This window comes from Uloborus diversus, chromosome 8 (genome assembly GCF_026930045.1).
Source record: "Uloborus diversus isolate 005 chromosome 8, Udiv.v.3.1, whole genome shotgun sequence".
NCBI classification, from domain to species: domain Eukaryota; kingdom Metazoa; phylum Arthropoda; class Arachnida; order Araneae; family Uloboridae; genus Uloborus; species Uloborus diversus.
This window is the reverse complement of record NC_072738.1, coordinates 76,784,809-76,807,004: the sequence shown is the minus strand read 5'-3', so window position 1 is coordinate 76,807,004 and position 22,196 is coordinate 76,784,809. Positions and strand designations below refer to the sequence as shown.

Sequence of the window (22,196 nt, the reverse complement as noted above, 5' to 3'; positions counted from 1 at the left end):
ACTTTCGTTTGGCTAAAAGGAATGGGGACGGCGAAATATATATTCTATTCAGTTGGATATTTTTCAAGTGATATCAACTAAGCAAAAGAGAGGAGAAATATATTAACTTTGTTCGCTGTAAAAATATTACGAAACGTTACTGAGTATTTTCATGTAACGTCTCTCTGGATTTCAATAATTTTCATCCACTTCCTGGAAATATCAAGTATCATTGTCAAAAAATTTCCTGAATTGCTACAAGTTTGCAGACTTCTCACTGTTATAAAAAATATTTTTAGTTTCCTGTTTAAATATTAACTGACAGTATTTATTCAGCGTATCAGCTTTATTTCGATCGCGGTTCGTCCAGACTGATTTAAGCTCCCAAAGGGAGTGAATAAGTCTTTGGACTACGTGCAATGAAGTGAGATGCATGATACTTACTTGCACTTCTGGCTTAGCTTTGGCCGTGTTTGCAATACAGCTTTTGGAGCTGTTATATTATTCCTACCTTAGATTACTCTGAAATTCCTGAAGCACGACTAGCTTTATGCGGGGAGATTTCAGGAATTTTCACGACAATCAGAGGAAGGTTGCTGAATTTTAACGGAATACGTTCCTGGTTTTCGCGAGATATGTTACTGGCAGAAATTGAGCACATCAGCTGCCTATTATTTTCCAGGAACGTTTCCCAAACGTTTTTATAAAACTAATTAATCTTCATGATTTGTTGAGTTAATACTTAACTAAAATTATACACATTTTTTGAAGGAAAATACATACAGTAGTTTCACGAAGCCTTGACGAAATACCATTGATATAACTTTTAAAGAAGGGCGTTATTTGACGCAGCGAGAAGCAGAGGAATGTAAGTAGACATTTTCAAATTTAAGGTTCTAAGGTCCTAAGGTCCAAAATAAGGTCCTAGGTAGACGTTCCTTAAAGTATTTTTATAAATCATCTTGTATAACAGCACCTACCTGGGCTACTAGTACTATCTCTTTGTACTGGTCTACCATTTGTACTGGTTACCTCCAATTCTTTAATTTTCCTACTTACATCCCTTTTCTTCTCACTGCCTTATTTGTAACTGGCATATTTCAGCTAGATTGTTAATGAACAAGACAATGATCACATTTCCTTTTTAGTATTCCATTGCATATGTAATAAATTTTAAAATCCTACTACTGAAAATGGGAAAATATGTTAGTTTTGAATCACAATATTTTTCTTCGACTCAACTATACACAAATTTTGTTACACATCGCTAAGTATATTACAAATTGGAATTACATATTCATTTCTCTTTTTGTTGATATGTGCTTCAATGCTCATTTAGAAAACGTACTATTCAAAATATTACTAAGTTTTCATCGATAAACCAATGAAAACATTATTGCTTATAAATTTTTATAAGCAGTGTAATGTGATGATGTAGTGGCATTCTCTTATGCACATATTTAACACTGCTTTCGTGCTGTTGAAAATTTCATGTTTTTTCATCTTAACTGATTAACTCTTGCTTTAAATTACAGTAAAACACAAGTATAGCACTTCCTTTTTAAGCCTTTTATCACTTTTAGTCCATTTTTATCGATCATTTTGAAAAATTTATAGTTCATTTATTTAAGAGCTCTAAACCTTTTTTAGGCAGTATAAAAGTAAAACAAATGTATCTTTATTTCGAAGTTTTAACCATAAAAGAGTATTTATATTTTTTTTATCTTTAATTGTTTAATGCCTTGAGCAATTTATTACACATTTAACTTTTTTTTTTTTTGGACTTCAGTATTTTGCTGCAAAATACAAAAAAAAAAAAATCTGACCTTCTTTCAGGACTTTTTGAAACCCTGGTGTTTGTGCCCGCTAGGCAGAGCATTTGGGGTGCGCTGTTTCACTTTTCCAAATGTGCTTTAATTTGGTGAGAAATCCATATTCCAGTGGTACACACATGCCATACGAACCCGTTTAGGGGAAGACCGCCTATATTGAACATCCTAAGACAAGACGCCCGTGTCGCTAAATGTGAAGCAAAACAAAAATAAAAAAGGGCATCTGAAGCCAAATTTAATTAGGAACCGCCATAGGTACTTTCATTTTCTCTAAATATGACGATAATTTTTAAAAATATAATTTTTGACAGTGTTGCAGAAGTCCAATTTAGGAATATATGCGCCCATATTGAACCATGCGCTTCCTAAATTGGACTGTAACAATAATTGGATAAAAATGAAACAACGTTTAAAAGCACAGAAAAGATAAAAAGTTTATAAAAACGCAGACATGTTTTATAAACTTTTCATCTTTTCTGTGCTTTTAAACGTTGTTTAATTTTTATCCAATTTACCTGCACAGATCTATCGCTTTTCACTGTAACAATAATGATATAATAACTTGCATTTGAACTGTACAGTCTTTTAACAGGATTTGAAATAGAATTTCCTTTGCTTTGGAGTAACTTGGAGCAGTGTTTCTGAACCAACTGATGGCATTTCATACACTAAATCATGCTTTGCACTCCATCTTTATGGCAAATATTGCAATACCAGTTGTTTTATGCGGTTTTTTGCTCCTTCTTTTGCGGCGTTTCCTGCTCTGTGACGATGACGTTAGAACGTTTGCTGAAGTAGGTTTCCTCCTTCTGCCTTCCATTTTTTATGCAAAAGTAATATGTCTGCCACCTCAACAAAATTATCAATAGAACCGATGATCATAACTTGATGAGAACTAACCACTGATTTCGCGGAACTTGTATTAATTTTATCCGTACATTGTTCTTGTGCATCTTGAACAGCTGACACCGAACATGTAGCATGTTTATTTGGTAGTCTCATCTGGACTACAAACGTCTGACTCGGTTGCTGCAAAGTCACTGTCATTGAACACAATTGTACTAGCAGGTCTAAGTCCTTTTCTAGAGAATCCATTCACAGAATATTGGCCACGCTTGCAATGTGTCCATAAGAGTCACCTAACAATTCTCTAATTTTATATTGGGTGATGGACTTCATTAGATGTTCTCACATCCACGTATCACAGGTTCGATTGAAATATGTGGACTGAGGCTTGAAAAATAATGCGTCTAAGGGATGTAAAAGATGCTTAGTGTGTGCTGGAAGAGGAAGCATTATTACACCGTTATCGTTAGCTAAATTTATAGCATAGCCCCATATCATCATTCCTACAAACAGCTAAGGCTCTTTCTATTATTTTTACTGCCTAAGAACCACATTTCCCTTTTTTGACATCTTCTAAAACAAAGAATAATAGAAATTAACGTAGCTTATAATTAATAAAGAAATCAGCTAAAAAAGGGAGCATTAACGAGCCCAAATTTTAGTCAAATTAAAAAAAAATAAGGAATTTTATCCGACAAAACTGACATTGAAGCTTCTGTCTAAAAAGAAAGAAAGAAAAAAAATTATTTTATGAGATTGAAGCTTCTAAGCAATTTACTTAATAAAAACCAGTGTGAATGCTTTGATAAAATTTGATTTATATTTTAAGTAATCCTAAATGTCCATTTAAATGTCCCCACTAAAGTATTTTCTATAAAAAAATTAAAAAGTTTTTTTGAATTTCATGTTCTCAAACTAGACTACCGGTCCTTGTAATTAATAAAATAACCAGTCAACAAGTAACGTGAACAAGCACAAATTTCAGTCAAATCGAAAAACTGTATTTAACAAAACTGAAATAGAAGCTTATTGCACAAACACCTATTTTTATGGATGGTAGCTTCGAAAAAATGTGCTTGAAAAAAACAAAAAGTCAAAAAGAATTTCTTAAATTAGTGTAAAAATTTAAAAATATGTTAAAAATAATCCTAAGGAAGTTATTAAGTTACACTTTAAAAACGATTCAAAAACTTTCCTGGAAAATAATAGGCAGCTGATGAGCCCAATTTCTTCCAGTAACTTATGTTGGAAAAACCAGGAACATTTTCCGCTAAAAGTAAGTAACCTTTCTGAAATTAACCTTGAAACTTTCTGAAGAAGTGTGAAATCTCCCCTGTCAAATCCAGCCATGTCTCTAGAACCAACTAGAAAAATTAAGTAGATTTAGTGTTATTGATTAGAACCTTCCTGATTTACTAAGAAGACTCCATAAAAATCAGAGCGACCACGGCCAAAGCTACGCAAGAAGTAACCAAGCATATCTCTTGCCTGCTATTCCTGCCTTGCAAAGACTGCAGCTATCCATTGACTTTTTCGCTCTCATTAGGAGCTTTGTCGACCTGGACAGGCCGTAAGCAACCTTAGGCAGGTAAACTTAATAAACACGTTCATTAAATCATTAAACTGGTTGCTAAAAATATTTTCCACAACAGTGAAAAGTCTACGCGCGTGCAACTTGTAGCGATTCAGAAAACTTTTTTGTGAAGATACTTGTTTTTACGGGGAAATAGGTGAAGACGTGGGAAATCCCGAGACGTTCCACGGAAATAACCAGTAACGTTTCGGAATTTTTTTACAATGTACATTAATCACTTATTTTATACCGCGATAAGTAAAAAGGCTTACTTAATTAAATATTCTTAAATTGGATCACCAGTCTGATATAGGCAAATTTTTCCGGTCCAATGAAGGAAAACACTCAATTTTTTATTCTTTTATTTATTCCTTGTCAACAAGTTTCCTAATCATGCTTGTAAATACATTGCTGTAATCCACATTAAATACATTTTATAATACTATAAAAGCAATTTTCTCCGTTCATAAATTTTAGAATCATTCTACTAGATACAAACTCACAAAATAAGATCAAACACGTTTTCAACACATAACATCGTAACTTAAGCTATGCAGATCGAAATGTGACGAAGCTACATCCTCAAAGGTTTCAGACACAAATCTTTGTATTTCACTGTAAAAACGATTCAGAAACGTTCCTGAAAAATAATAGGCAGCTGATATGCCCAATTTCTTCCAGTGACATATTTTGAAAAAACCAGGAACGCTTTCCGCTAAAAGTCAGAAACCTTTCTGAAATTAACCTTGAAACTTTATGAAGAAGTACGAAATCTGAACTGTTAAAGCCAGTCATGTCTCTAGAACCATCTAGAAAAAATAAGTAGGTTTAGTGTAATTGATACGAACCTTCCTATATTACCAAGAAGGCTCCATAAAAAACAGAGCTCCCACGGCCAAAGCCATGCAAGAAGGAACCATGCATATCTCTTGCCTGCAACTCCTGCCTTGCAAATACTTCAGCTATCCAACGACATTTTCGCTCTCATTGTGAGCTTAGTCAACCTGGACAGGCCGTAAGCAATCTTAGGCCGATACACTTAATAAACACGCTCATTCAATCTTTAAACTGGTTGCTAAAAATATTTTCCACAACAATGAAAAGTCTGCACGCGTGCAACTTGTAGCGATTCAGGAAACTTTTTTGTGATGATACTTGTTTTTACGGGGAAATAGGTGAAAACGTGTGAAATCCCGAGACGTTCCACGGAAATAACCACTAACGTTTCGGAATTTTTTTACAGTGTTCCACCGGTAGAGTGTAGCACATAACTCTACGCTAGATTTTAAGCCTCGGTTAAATTTAAGCAGTGGTCCAATATAAGCGGTCTTCACCTATAGGATAGGCAACCATTCACAGCATAGCAACACATTCATGCAAAGAATGGAATATGACAGGGGAGAGAAAGTACATGCATGCCCGAGCCGGGATTCGAACCCAGAACCTCACTATCCGCAGTCATACTTCTCCATTCGCTAGACAAGGTCTTTGGACCTTTGGAATCCTCTTTGGTCTTATAAATCTACCACTTTATACCAATAACGAAGCAAAATAAAAATTTTGTGTTAAAATTGCATATTATGCCATCACATTTTCCTAGGAGGCTGACTTCAGTGACAAGAATAAAACTTTTATTTAAAGCATAACTTCTTTTAAGTATTACTTTGATGATCAAACTAAGATTATAATAAATAATCTATATTTTATGAGCCTACATGAGAGAAAAAGCCTCCAATTTATTAAACGCTTTATAGTAAAATACGTTAAAAGAAACTGTTTCACAACAAACCAAGCATTTAAAAATAATCAGATCCAAGAAAAGAAAACCTATTTATATTTTTCGCTCCCACAAAAGGAGAAAACTCTAAATGTAAAATAGAGTTTCGAATTCAAAGGATAAGACGTCTTTACAGACACATGAGAATTGAAAATAATTTCATTGAATTGAGACCCAGTAAGTGTGAATCCCCTTGACATTTGAGACATTCCCCCGACATTTTTCGCGTCCCTTGACATTTAAAGTACATGCTAAGGAATTTAGGAATTCTTTTTCAATTTCATCAGTTCAAAAGTAAAACTTCGATTGTAAAAGATTTAACTTAGTTGCCACATATCTTTTAAAATACAAGATGTAATTTATTAACTCCGAGTGGGGAAAAATTTGAAAATAATGTTAAACTATTTATTTTTTATGTCTGTCTGTATCAATTTGTGCTTTAAACTCGGTAAAACGGGCACCAAAACCTACGGAGATGTTGAAAACATCACAGAAAATGGCCGGTGTTGTGGGCGTCCTCTCGCTGTATGCTTCGTCATGACGGAGCCCCAGCGCACACCAGCAATCTTGTGCAGCAGTTCCTGGCAAAACACGGAAAACACAAGTAGCACATCTTCCCTACTCGCCGGACATGTCACCTCCAGATTTCTTCCTCTTTCCCAATATCAAGAACACATTAAAAGGACACCGGTTTCAGGACATTGAAGCCATAAAACAGAATTCGACGCAGCAGTTTCAGGCCATCCCAAAGTCTGAGTTCCAGACATGTTTCGAGGACTGGAAACATCGTTGGGCCCAGTGTGTTACTCTCAATGGAGCATATTTCAAGGGAGATTGATTCAAAACCTTCTTAGGTTTTGATATATATATATATATATATATATATATATATATATATATATATATATATATATATATATATATATATATATATATATATATATATATGAGACCTGTCCAATGAGACATCTGCCTTGTCCGCAATACATAGAAATGTATACCTCTAAAATACATTCTTAATTAATGTAATTAATTTATGGTTTAGGAACCGAAATCATATGAGGATGCAGAGGTATTGTAAACATGCATGCATGAATTGATTTTATATTTTTAGATCAGGAAAATATTTTTGCGTTTTAGGATGGAGGAATCTTGACGAGGAATCTCATAACGGAATCTTGAAACCGAATAAAATAAACAAACGAACAGAAAAAAAAAGAGTACATAGCTAATTAGAATACAGTAACATATTTTAAATTGCACAAACCTGAAATTGAAGCACAATATATCTTTAAACAAAAATCGTTTTTCTGCAACTGTACAGTATTTGAATTTTTAATTTGATAAAAGTATGGAAAAATAATGAATAGATTTATTTACATTTCCGATCATTAGTAAATGGAATGTACCTATCTTTTACAAAGCATATATAACCAGTACACCAAACATAAAACACTTCAGAAAATATTTGCATGAGTATGTACTCGTATTTCATTAATTTGTTACTGTTTTTATTTTTGTTTCAACATAAAGAAATTCCTCTGCATTTTCAAAACCGACGCATTCTTCATTTTAGAATTTAAAAAAATGTTTTTTCTTTCAACAGTACATATCTTTTTCTCTCTGCAGATCAAATCTAAGTATTCAAGTAACTTCAATTTAATACGTAAAAAAAATCCTTTAGGAGTATATTTTACGTTAGAGCTTTACTACTATTTCAGCTAAAACTAACAAAATGCCAAGGATCATGTACACGAATGAGCTTTAGAGTTTATTTCTTTGTCTTAAAGGATCTCAATAATCTATTTTACCATCAGCAAGTCTCATATTTAGAACTTACATCCCAGCGTATGTAATTTAAGTTAAGTGAAAAGAAAGCTTTATTTAGTGAAATTCGCAAGTGAAGAAACCTCTAAAGCATTCCTTTTTTCCGAAAAACTCAAGATTGCTTTAATTTATCTTGTTTTAAGAGCGTGGTAGCCTTTTTTTTTTCTTTGACTCTCCACGGCTGCCATCTTCATTCTCTTCAACTAAGGCCAAAAAATATTGTATTTTGTGAAGAAAAAATGCTTATATTTATATTCCGCATTCAAAATAATTTTTTACTCTCCTTAAAATTTTCACAGCATTAATGGAAAAGGGCAGAAAGATTGCTTTAACGACCAGAGGAAATAAAAAAAGGAAAAGCAAAAATGTATTCCATAATGAATTATGCATGATTTTGTGTAATTACCCTTTTTGACTGGTGTGCTAGCTGTGGTTATGCGGCCTTTTGTCTCCGGTCTTTTTCAGTAGAAACTAGTACCATGCCGATAAATCTCTGGTGCGCATCTCTGCTTTAAAAATGACGCTCTAGTTCTAAAAAATGGCATTAGACTGAGCGATATTTCAAATTTGGGGGGAAACAAGCCATGGTGTATTACCCTTTTTAGAGGCGAGTTTTTTGATTTCTCAACTTTTTAAATTTGCATTTTTTTGTGTTTCATAGACTACACAAAAATAACATATTAAATAAACCAATGTCAATTACGCAACAGCTCGGGGGGGGGGGGAGGCAGGTCCTACTAAGCTCATCTCAGTTTTTGTGAACGATGGCTTCGGGTGTCATGTTAGATGTTCCGGTTAGGTGGTCATTCGAACGCGGAACCACAAGGATTGGTTTACAATCACGCTTGATGCTCATTTTACCCTTTTGCTCCAGAACTAAAAGACCTGCTTATTGTTCTATCTGTATCAATACAAACACAATTGTTAAGTGTCCAAATATATTTAACCATCAGCATCATTTTTTTCTCAGAAAAGAATGAGATGAGAATTTTAACTGAAAATTTTGTTATCTGGAGAATAATAAGTTTTTGTTTTCCCCTATACCCTTAAAGGTGAGATGTTCAGTTACAAACAACCTGTATTTCTTAATGGTTCTATTTGAAGTAGAAAGTAATACTAATGATACGTGACTGTGGTAAACCAGTCAAGTGATTTTTTCATCATGTCTTATTCTTTTTGCTTTATTTAACCAATCCTCTGCATGGAACCAGATCACAGTTGTACATTTTTTTAATTATGAGTATAATTTATGAACAGAGAACTGAGGTAAATGCATTAAAAGAGAAGTATGAAAGAAATGGAGCAATAGTTTTTAACAACCTTTAAATACAAGTATTAGCTGCATTAACCTAATAAAATTGTAACATTAATGTAATAAGTACTACAGTTGTCATAGAAACTAAAAGGTTTGCACCAACATGGTCTACCATTGCGAATGGAAACAGAATAATTTAAGATATTTTTTTTCTACAAAGACATTATGATAATCATTTATGCAATATGCAATACTGTTCTTGAAGATTCCTACCACTAATCAAAGAGACCTTAGTAAATGAATTTGAAACTAATAATGAATATTGAAGCTATTTAGCATTTCACAACTATACTCATCACTGAATTACGTATCTCCATTCAAAAAAATTTGTTATTTCTTTATTACTAAAAAATATATACAAATATTAAGCATATTTCTTCCGTTATAAATTACTTTCATGTATGATTTCCTAGAAAAAAAAATTGCGTACTACGCGTTTTGAAATTGTATATACATATTCCAACCAGGAGTTCACCCCTCCCCCTAAGGTCAAGGACGCGCACCCTCAATATCAAAAAAAGACGCCCCAAAAGCAAGGCCGTCCCACAAAAATCTAAAAATTACCCCTCAAAACACTCCCTCCCTCTAAAAATTTCAATGGTGCAATCTGCGACATGACCCCTTTCCCTCCCTATGTGGGTGCCCCTGCCGTAGGCAGCATAAAATGTCTGCTTTTCCGTGGAAAGGCGCTGTTGCACAACTTCATACTTTGTTGAGAGTGAAAGATATAGTAGAAGTCCGTTGATACTTAATAGCAGGCAAAGTAAAATGTAAGAAAATATCTAACACCACACAATGCGCTTAAACTTGCTGCGAAAGAACTTTGCCAAAAGAAATAGTAAACACAGAAAGGAAAAATAAAGTGAGTTTTACTTCAGAAACAACACTAAAAGCAAGGAATGCTATTACCTCCACGCTCTTTGCAAACACGTCATTTTTTTTTCAATTTCAAGTCGCTCAAGAATGTTTTCCTTCATAAATACATTTTCTGCTGTGGAGCTTAGCGAGCAGGACAGACTTAATCTATTCTTTCAAATGTTTTGTCTTTTGAAGAGTTAAAGAAAATATGTGTCGCACAGTCTTCTTACGTTATTATTATCCTATGGTAAGGTCATTTTGTGTGCATCCAAAGTGGAGGATGGTGGCTGTGTCACACACACTTGATGATTGAATTTTTTGGCTATTTGCGATAAAATGACATATTTTTGAGTGAAAAAAACAAAATGAAAATCAATGAGTTTTGTAAGAAAATTGTGATTATGTTCCATACCGAAAGAAATGTACGTTTACGAAATTTTAATTATTACATCACAAAAAATAGGTGGAAATTTCTTTAATTCTGAAATTAAACATGATTTATATGTAATCGCAACAATTTATACTGACTGATTTTAATTAAAATTAATGAACAATTGGAATTAGCAATGTTGTATTCTACCGTCGGCAGATAAATGGCAGTAACTGCAAACTTTTCTTTTTGCTTTATTTTACTTTTTTTAATTATTATTTTTGTTATATATTGTAAGTTTGCTTTATTGTACGAACTTACTTATTCGGTTTCCGCTGAAAAAAAATGCTCAAAAACGTTCAATTCCAATATATTCTTGTTGTAGGTATTGAATCTAAAACGCTTTCTTCAAATATCTCAAAAACTGATTTCTGCAGATACTGCAGTTTGCCTGCCCACGGCAGTATCAGTTGAACCATTTTTTTTAAAGCACAAAAATTGTATCTGGAAAACTAACTTAGGAAAAATAACAGAACATAAAATTTGCCTTTTATTCTAAAACCTGCCAACAATCAAAAGTTGTACATCATTAAACAACTGTGCATAAATTGTGGTGAATATATTAAAAATACGATTTAGCACATCAACTAAAACATCCCATTCCCAGAATCTCATTAGTAAAGAAGATTTATGTCTTCGTCTATCTCTCAGATAAATCTTGTAAAACTTTGACACTGGTTAAGACGAATAGACGTTCCTCAAGTCAAATTGCGTACAAGAATATCAAATGATGACGGAGAAAAAAAGTTTTCTTATTTTTCTTCATTCTATTACATTATCGTGATTATGGTTAAGAAGAAATGGATAAAGCCTGAAGGGGCTACGTTTTTCAGCCATTTTTTCAGCGAGGTTTGTGTATCTTTGAAAGAAATGGAAAAACGACACAGAAACATTCCTTCTGGCTGTGTACTTTGACTCATTTGTGGAATTACTGATTGAGAACATTTTTTTCCGTCGTGTACTTATATATCTTTCTCTCCTCAAATATATTTTTCTTTTTCTCTCCGCAGCATTTGCGACAAAATGGCTCACAAAGACATTCTAAAGATCCTCAGAGTGTTCGAAATTTTGTTGTTGAATGGGTAGTTTTTTTCTCGCAAAAGAACCGATTTCTTTTTCTAACTTTGTGAGGAGAACCAGTAAGGTTTTGAATCGTACTCTTTGTGCATCTATTTTTTTTCCTTTCTTCTTTTTTATAAAGGATGATTTAAATGGATGTTCTCAATGTCATGTTTTGTAGCAGTAAAAAGGATTTTATTCCGTATTTTGAATTTCACCATTTTTAAGCGCACTTCGTTGTGGTGCTCACAATTTTTGAGTATTTCCTAATCTAAATATTGCCTTTGGGTTTCCTGGAGTAGTGGTAAAAGAAATTTTACCACAGTTTAAAAACATTTACTTTTATTTTGAAAATATCTTGCAAGGAAACAGACACATACTTTTGTCACATACTTTTGTGAAGTAATACTTTAGGGAATTGATTATCCTTAACGTTTATTTTACAATGTTTCCCTTTTCATGATTCAATACAAAAAAAGATTATACATAAAGAACTATTACGTGCCATATTAGGAAGTAGCAACTTAAAAAAAAAATGTGTATAAAAAATAATGATTTGTACGTGGTGCGGGTTTGTCTGTACCCCGCAACTTAACCGCACTTAAAATACAATTTTTTTTTGATAAAGTTGATACTTCATATTTTGATACATAAGGGCTCCTTATTTTCAAAACAATAGGAAATAAAGATAAAAAAAATCAAATATATATATATATATATATATATATATATATATATATATATATATATATATGTAAAATTGTCACGCCCCTGCCAATGAATTGAGTTGGTACCTAATCCCAAGAATTTCTTTAAATTGTTGTTAAGAAATACAAATTCTTTACTCAGTTTTTTAAGAGCACCACCGTGAAAACCTACCGCAATAAAATAGTGCAATATGTAAAATGTGCTACAACAACATGCTACGTAGGTTAAATGATTACCATTACCAGTTAAAAAATAAACAAGACACGTGCAATGATAGTTAAAATCGAAAACTTTGTTTTAAACCACATCATTGTTTTAAAGCTTAAAGTCTTATTTCTAAAATGTCGACTTCATTTGCTGTAACGGTAAAATATCTAATTAAAATTTGAAAATCAATATGTGTGTGTTTAGTTAACAAGGAAAAATATAACGATAATTAACTGCCAAGTTATCGATTAAAAAAAAGGCAAATTGGAAAAAGCATGACCGGGTGCTTACTAGAAGATGACCCTAACAAGAAATACTTGACTTCCTGAAAAGGTATTGAAAACGAGGTTCGACGTGCAAAAATGCGTTGTGGAACACAAGTCAGTAGCAAGCTGAGAAACATTCCTGTAAACGTTCAAACCTGATAACAATCAGTTTCAAGAGTTGAGCACTTCAGGAAATCCGTGGCGGAACATTGTTTGCAACACTGGTTGCATTTTAAACCCAAAACTTATAAACTAGTTTTATTTTATTATTGTTTCTTAACTTATCTTGTCAAACAATGTCAAAAAGTGTTTCAGCAACTGGTTGCATATTAAACATAAACAAAAAATGCACTGTTAAATTGTGTTAAATGAAAAAAAAAAAAATTACGTGCACAAAACACGCTATCCTGTTACGCCTCTTAACTACTTTTCAATAACTGGGGAAAAAAAGGGGGGGTTGGAAAGTCATGGAAGTGCCAAAGAAGTAATACTCCTATGTGCACATTTTTAAATACATTTTAAGTTTTTTTTGTTATGAAGCCATAAAAAGAGGGATGGGGGAGCTGTTTTAGGATCTCCTATAGCAGCCAAATAGCCAAAAAGGGAGGCGCACAATAAACCGTGTACAGACCAAACATACATAATTTTAACTTTCTACTCCATATCGTTTTTGAATTATGAAATGCATATCCACAACAAAATGGAACAAGTTTGTTCTAAACATTCTAGTAGAACAACATGTTACGGGAGAAATGCAATGACGTCATCACGAATCACCATGGGCATAAATAAAAAAGTAACAGAAATGCGACACATTGGGGACTAATGGGATGCTCTTCACTACGACTTTACAGCAATAATTAATTTATGACCAGTCCCTTTTTAAGAACATGAAGTCGTCATTCGGTAGAAATGCAGTGACATCATCGCGAGTCAGTATGGGCATAAGTCCCAAAGTAACAAAAATGTGACATCTTACAGTAGTCACGCAGTGATACATTTGTGACAAGTTTCACGTGATCTCACTACGAGGTTGCTGTAGTAACTAACTTGTGACCGGTCACTTGACAATTTACTATGACAAAGTGAAGACTATGTTTCATGATCGTCACGTGACAGTTGCCATCATGTGATCGTCAAGGAACTTTTACATAAGAGTTTCCCACTTAATTCAATGTGCTACTCAGCTCCCCAGTAAATACTATCTTTCATCAACTCACATAGTTTTTACTTTTTTTGAGTCTGAAGTAAATTGTAGTGTTTTGTTTTAGACAATTTTGAATTGTTTAAATTTAAATGTTCAGCAATAAAGAAAAAAAAAAGTAAACGTCCGCAACGGAAATGCTAAGGAGAAACTGGAATGTCTTTTGGATTGCTCTCAAGAATGTATAAATTCATTCAATGATTTTTATGAAACATTTTTCATATCTATCTTCTTATAATAGTGCATTTATGCCGTCAAAACATATAAAATAAACAATTGCTTAAAAGCATGTAAAAACAATTTCGCTTGTTTCAATTACCTATGATGAGAAAATATGTCAATATCACATTGGAAACACCAAGCCAGAAGACGTACGATTTGTTTTATTCAGACAGCACTTCAGAGTTGAATAATTCAGCGGGCTAAAAATGAAAAACAAAAGCGTTTTCGGATGGAATATTTTCAGACATATCGCGAATCGGAACTCGACAGCAGCACAAATTCAATTTTCCAAAGCAAATTTCCACAGAAAAGACACTAAATCTAATATTCTGCGGAACGCCCGTAAATAAATTAAATTCGCCATTGAAGGGCGAGGGTTTGGTTACAAGCCAAACAAATCTCGAATTTCGGAAAGCTTTTGATAAACGGCCTACGCTGTTGTGGGTATCATTTGGCACAGCGGAAATGCCCTTTTCTATGGCTACATAGTTAATTTCATTAATGAACAAATATCCTAATCAAGATGGCGGTGCATGGTTTTAAGATATAAATGGAGCAACTTAAAAAAATATTTGTAAGTTTAATGGTAAACTACATAAGAAATACAGACATTTAAAAATGTAATAGTTAATCATTAATTCTAATTCATCGATAGACCAAATCACCACGTTAAAGTAACTGATTAAGTATTATCAACGACATTAAGAAATTTCAAAGTATATTTAAGTTAAAATCTAAGCATTTAACGTGAGAATTGTATTTAGATTTTTTGCACTAAATTTTGCTTGATGCATTACTTTGCTTACTTATAATCGTTTTAACAATATTTTTTTTTTAAACGAAAGATTAATAATTAAGAGAAGAAAACTTAAATATAGAAAAATAACATTCTTTTCATTGCGCTAGTTTTTTTTAAATAATTTTTTAGTGATGCATTTTCTTTTTTCTGTTTATAAATAAACAAAAGCAATTTTTTCTTATTTTTTGCAATGGATCTTAATCATAGCATTTATAGCAAATTTTTGTGTCTATTTTATTTCTTTAAAAGAACGCTGACAAACTGATTTATTTACTAATTATAAACAGGGTTGGGTTTTGGACTGTCTAGAACTGGTTTAGGACAGTACAGGTGGTTTTTACCGTCCAAAACTGTCTAAAACTGTCCAAAAGTGTCCGAAACTGTCCACAACTATTAGTCCGTGGAGTTTGTGACAAAAATACCCAAAACATTTCATTTCCGGATACCAGTCTGAAATTTTGCACAATGCTTATGAACATATTTTAGAACAAAAATCCGCCGGGAGGCATTTGATCAGAGGTCATGAACCCCCTGTGGTGACGTCATCAAAATGGCCACCTATTTAAGAAAAGTACATTCGTTTAACTGCTGAGAACTCTATTATGGATTTTAATATTGTGATATTAAAGTATATCATGTAAAAGCGCTTTAAAAGAGCTATTTAATAATTATTGAATTTTTTTCCTATCACAAATAGTTTAAGATTTATTACATGGGGTGTGCACCTCGAAGCGATTTTTCAAAAATTCGATTTTGTTTCTGTTTTTTTCTATTCCAAATTTAAGAACATTTTACAGAGCAAATTATCATGACATGGTCGAGAATATCAACGTGTTCGAGCAAATTACCATGACATGGGCGAGCAAATGAACATAACAAATTGGCGAGAAATTCATCATTCATTATTTGTAAATATACAGGCAAACTAAATGACCTTTTTATTTTCTACTACGGGCAAAGCCGTGAGAGTACCGCTAGTTATTACAATAAAAACAATCCTGGAACCACTTTATTGGATATTACGCTTTGGCTGTCACTGAAAAAAGAATGCCCCTCAATGATAGAAATCTGTCGACACCGATAATGTCTACGCTGATGAATAGACATTTGCGAGGGATATATTCCCCGTCATCTATTCTGGAGCTTAAGAACTCGGTCCGCAGTCTAATCATAGTACGAAAATGAGAGGTTTATGCGAATATCGTAGAAGGCCACATTTCGCCCATTAATCTCCCGTCCTGGTGGCGACTTCTGAAGGCACCAGGACATGAAGGATGGAGACCTAAAAGGTTTCTTTACGGTTGGAAATTCCTTGAGATGATGTATATTCTACCATCTCGAAGGGTAATGGCAGCGGGTGGAGACGCTGAGTGTGTGTGATAAGTAAAGAAAATAAGTTGCGGAGCTGGAGCCCATTATCTACAACAGAAAGATTCTGTAAAATAGCAATTTTGACTCATTTCCATCTGCGAAATTGAGAGTTGAAGAAAGTGGCGTTCTGCAAACATAAAAGCTTCGGGTAATTTGTTCAGAACGGATTAATTTTGGGCTCGGATGTGTATTTTGTCATTCTCGTGCACGGGAATCAAGTTTCCTTTCCCATGATTTTATGTCTCAAATGCATTAGTAGAGTTTAATTTAAATGGCATACTTTAAGATTAATTGCTTAGGGAGCAAAAGTTTACGGTGCCATTTACATTCTACTAACCCTCCTTTTTGATGACTTAATAAAATCACGCGATTGGCTGTCCGAATTTTAACCAAAAACAATCTTTTATGCGATGTACTATGCCATCTAGAATTTTGTACTGAAGATAATTTTTAAACTTGTATAGTTGTAAAGGAGTTTTGAATAACTGAAAATCGAAAGAGCATGTAAATTATGCATTGGTAAAAAAATGGCTGGTCAAAGCACCGCAATTATGTGATGAAAGTATTGCAAATTCCGGTTAGTTTTGATAAGGAAGTAATGAAAATGTGCAAAAGACATAAAATGAGAAAATACAGTATAAAAAGAATAGCGTATTAAGATGTGGGTGCTACATCTAGAGCAATAGCAGTTGAGTGGATAAAGAACACTGAAAACACATTTTTAAACAGATGGATCATTTATGTAGGAACTATAATGGAAATACTGTAGAAGTTTAAATGAAAAGGGTTTATAAATAAAAAGTTATAATGTAAAAAACTGAAATTTAAAAAAAAATTGAAAAACAACAAGAAGACTCTAGAAGAAATTAAAATGTACACACAAAGAAAGAAGTCAAGAGATTTTGAAGTCAAAATAATAATAATAATAATAATAACAATAATAAATCATAAGAAAGAAAAAGAAAGAAATTTATGACATTGTACAAATCACGATAAACGTTTAACTAAACAAAAACTTGCCATGCCAAAATAGTGGAAAAAACAGAGAGATACATGTACAAAAAATAAAAAAATATGTCTTTCAGACTATCTTAGTTCTTACGCTGTTGCAAAATTTGAAAAAAAAAAAAGAAATTTAACGCTTAACTGAAGAAATAGTTCAATGAAAACAATTTGAAACCTAAGCATCCAAGCTATTTTAAAAGTCACAAGGCATATCTTAAAACTAAAGATTTTATTTGTAGTTTTTTCTGAAACTGTTTGTTCTCTGTCTTTCCAAGTAAATCTTGAAAGAAGTTGACTTTTCTAGCTATTGATTTGCTAATCATTGGTTGAGCACATTATGCTCAATCAGTGAGAAAGAATTAAAGGGAAAAAAAACCGAACGGAAGACGATTAGAGGAGGAAAAAGTAAATATAAAACAGGAATTGAGCTCGTGGAAGTGGGGAAAGCAAAAACTTTTTTTTTGATAGATAGGTGGAAAAAATTCTGATAATATTTTTGAAAATTCAACTACGTATATTTTCCCCCCAAAATAAAATAAAAAAATATGTGTCTATATGTATTGAGTGATGAATAAAAGATCTGGAGAAATTTATCTTTAATTTCACATTTAATTCGTATAATTTTAGATATTTTGGAAAATAATGTACGTGTTGCCTGTAAAAAAGCCTGCATTGTATATACACTCTAATAGAATACCGGAGGTCATGCTTCGCTAATAATGTATGCAACATACATAATTTGGTTAAATTATATTTTAAATACATTCATTCAACACAATATGCAAGTAAATAAATTAAATGTAACCATTTTTTAAGAAGCATTTTCTACATCAATATCAAGAAACAATGTAATCTGTTAAAAACATGTAAAAATTGACATCGTTAAAACTAAAACTCTGAGGTACACTGAACCAGATATTGTTGAGCTATCAAGCCTTGTAATATAATGTATTTGTAATTCGCTTTAGAAATAATGTTTAGATTTTGTATAATACTAATTCATTTGAAATAATTTGAGTTTATAGAACTTGAAAAAAAAAACCCTAAAAAAAAAAGTATTGAATTTCATTATTCTTAATAGTAAATTATGAAATTATAATTTATGACAAAATAACTTTGCTGTGGTGAGGAAATATTGTACTATTACTTTTTCAATCCGTTCCTTCTCAAAAAAAAAAAAAAAAAAACACTTTTGCCTATAATACAGTTTAACCACATTTATACATGTCCTTCACTGACAAAGACCGTGGATTTTTTTTTAATCCCAATTCCTCGTCTATAACTGTTTAATCACATTCAGACACGTTCTTAACTGAGAGAATACATGGAAAACACCTTTCTGTTTTTTTAATTCTAATTAGTGTACTAAAAATATTTAATCATACTCAGAGAAAAGATTGACTGATAGAGTGCATGGAAAAAAATCTGATTTTTCAAAATTCTAAATAGTATACTAACCAAAGCATTGACTAATTCATGACATTTCAAAAACAACATGATGGTAAGAGAAACTCGGTAAATGAATCTACTTTGTACAGAAGGGAGATGAACGAAGACAAACTACATCCCATCTCTACATAGTATAAAATGATGTCTACAAAAAAGCGTCTGTGTATTTGAACTGGCAAAACTCGAGAACTACCAGGCCGATTTTGCTGAAATTTTCACAGTTTGTTCCTTTAAGTTCTAAGAAGGTTTGCAGACCAGTTCGAAAACAATTCGATGAATACTTCTTTTTTTTATTCCAATTTAGGCCAAATTTTCAAATAAATTCCTGAATATGGGGGTGAAAAATTACTTGAAAATAGTAATATTATACATCGGTGGAAAGGAAAGAATTTTCCGCGTTCTACGCAATTTGTTCCAATGCTTTAACTTAATTGCGGCGGAAGTTTTTTAAGTTTTTAGCTCAAATTTTTTTAGGCTTAGCTGAAATTTAGGCACTACTTTCTTCCATAAATCCATCAATAAAAAGTGAAGGAATTGTCCCACAGTTTTCTTTTTGACAGCATTGGAAAGATCTGCTTTTTTACTCCAGATCTAACTTGACCTACGGTCGAAAGTTTAACCCTCTCTCTCCATTAGAAAAAAAGTTTCAAATAAATTAAATGAAGTTCAAAAATCTGTTCTCTATTCAAGTTTTTAACAATTTTATTTTGCGTTTCCACGGTAACGCTTTTTGAATCCATTGTTTATTTCCATTTTTCTTATTTTCAATTCTTAAACTTATTTTATTTTGTGTTTCCATGATTACGCCTTTTAAATCCATCTTTTCCGTTTTATTTTAATTTCTTAAAAGTATTTTAGTATCTGTCGTCATTGTTTGGCGAGAAAATGCTGCATGATGTTTTTTTTTTCTTTTATTTAAGCCTGATTGTTGAATATACGTCACTTGATACAATTTTTATTTTCAAAGTGGACCGTGCAAAGTCGGGCAACGCAGCAAGTTTTAAATAAATTGATCGCATCAAAGCTGTAGTAAAATTCTATTCACTATAAAAATTTAGGGTAATTCAATGGATCTCCTTATTAGTATATGAAAGACAAAATCAAATGTTCCATATTTTTTAACGCAAGAGTATATAGAAATTCAGAAAAAAGTTTAACCACACAGTTTAAGATCAAATATTAACTGTGGTCCCTATTTGTTGCTTATAAATTAGATGCAAATAGAAAAAAAATACGCAAGTAATTCGAAACGGATTAGTATCAAAAAATATATTCGTACTCGTGGTCATCGGTCAATTACGCATTTTTTATGTTCTCAATGATTCAGCGAAAATACATCCCACAAATGGAGTTTTTAATTAAACATAATTTAGGCAAATTACTAAATGTTACTGATACGTCCAATACATTTTTGTCGTTATTGTAAAACAAAAAGTCCTAAAACTGAAACTAATCGCGTAAATTATGTTTTGTAAAATGATTTAAAAGAAAAGAAAGCTTTTTTCTTTTTATTTTCCGCAAATAAAGGTTTTTAATTCTTAAAAAACATCACTTTTTTGTAAGCAGCGATTACCATTTATTTTAGTGCTTTAAGCTATTATGAGTGTTAAATACATTAATTAAGCATCGTCATTAATTTCAATAAAAGAAAAAATATTGAAAAAAAAATGCATAATGAGAACAATTTATGTAAGGACCAGTACGAAGTTTTAAAAAAAAAGAAAGTTTAAAAGCCTTACGAACGTTTACACATAACTTTTAGATAATAAAGACATTTTTAAAGGCATTTGTAATTACAGACTATTCTTCATAGTTTAATCCATCCTTTTTTTTTTTGGAGATCGATGCTTGTAATGCTTCTTTTTTCTTCCAATCTAGAGCTTATTAGAAATATGTAATTGCATATAGATATGTTTCGACCATTTTTTTTCCTTCGTACAAAATAAAAAGGTGTTCAACTTTCGTACATCTCGTTTGCTTGCACGTTGACAAATGACAAATCGCAGAACAGGTTCTCATTTTTCATTTTATCAGAAATTTTAAGCAATCTATTAATGCTATATATGTAATAGTTATATCCAAAAAAAATGTCTCACTATTTAATTAAAATAAATGTTCTCTGTTTAGAAAATTGAAATGTTGCAAAGATTTTTTAATGTTAAACTGTCTTATAAATTATGTTTGTTTTCTAAAGCGAAAGTGTTTCTGCTTTATTTCATGTAATACAGTATTAATTTAAATTATTTTATTTTTAACTCATTCATAAGGATCAAAATTAATTGCTATGCTATTCGGTTTACTTTCTTTCTATTTCCGTAAAGCGAGTATAAAGTGTTTTTTTAATGCGATAATAATAAGTAACATAGTGCCAAAATAAATAAAAAATTGTGTTACTAATTTCATGTAGTTAATTTATGCACAAAATATATTCTAACGTAATAAAAACATGTTTGGTAATTTTTGATAAATAATTGAAATGTTTTTGACTACCTACTAATACGCGAATATAATTATATTTTTTTAAACTACTGCCCATTTGAATTCATTAGATTTTTGAGACTTTTTCTTGTAAAGGAACTTGGAAAAGTATTAAAGTCGAGCTACAAAGGCCAAGCAATAAGAAATATACTCTACCTATAAAGTAACATTTCTTTGCAACAAGAAGTTATAAAAGTGACCTCATCGGAACATGTGTAACTGAAATAAAACAACAAAATGCAGCTTAATATTAAACAATTATTACAATATAAGTCAACAATTGCTTCATTGTTATTCTTTAAAAAGAACTTTTTCGCTCGTATTAGTTACATACAGTTTTTGTATCACGAATTACTGTCATTTTGTTTACTTACAGCAGATACGGATAGACAATATTTTCAAATCACTTATTGCACGTATATGATCAGTCTGTAACAAGTACTATAACTGTGTTAACTGCAAAACTAATTTGTCGTTTTTTTTTTTAATTTTTTTTTATTATTTTTTTTCTGCGTTTATGAAATCTTAAAAGCTTAACTTATTGTAATATACTTTTTTAATGTTCTTAAATAGGCTTTGTGCAATACTAAATAAACAACAACAATTTTGTAACATTAAACATTGGATTATGCTTGCTTTAACATTTAAGCGTTCATAAAATGATTAGAAACATATAGCTATTCATCCTTATCTGCAAACTTACCCTGATTGACAGATACATCATTCTGATAAAGTTCAGATTATGTTTTTCGCTTACATGTATATGATACATCCAACCCTTCCGAAATTCAAAAGAGGGGGGAATCACCACCAAGTTTCATTTTAGAATAGAGGGGTAAAACTTTTCAATCACAAGGCTTCTATGCAAACAAAATATCGTTTTTTCCCCCTCGTGCCATATCCTTTATCCTTGTTATCAACTCTTCTTTTCCCTAAGATCATCCATCATCCAAAATTTTTTCCAACTTTTCCCTACTTTTTATTAAGTGAA

General features: G+C 31.9%; 1 protein-coding gene across 1 annotated transcript in view; it reads right to left on the bottom strand.

The window, feature by feature from the left end:
- The window catches only part of LOC129228432 (nephrin-like), a 347,783-nt gene that overhangs the window by 142,388 nt on the left and 183,199 nt on the right, over positions 1 to 22,196 (bottom strand). The gene's annotated exons all lie outside the window — the stretch shown is intronic.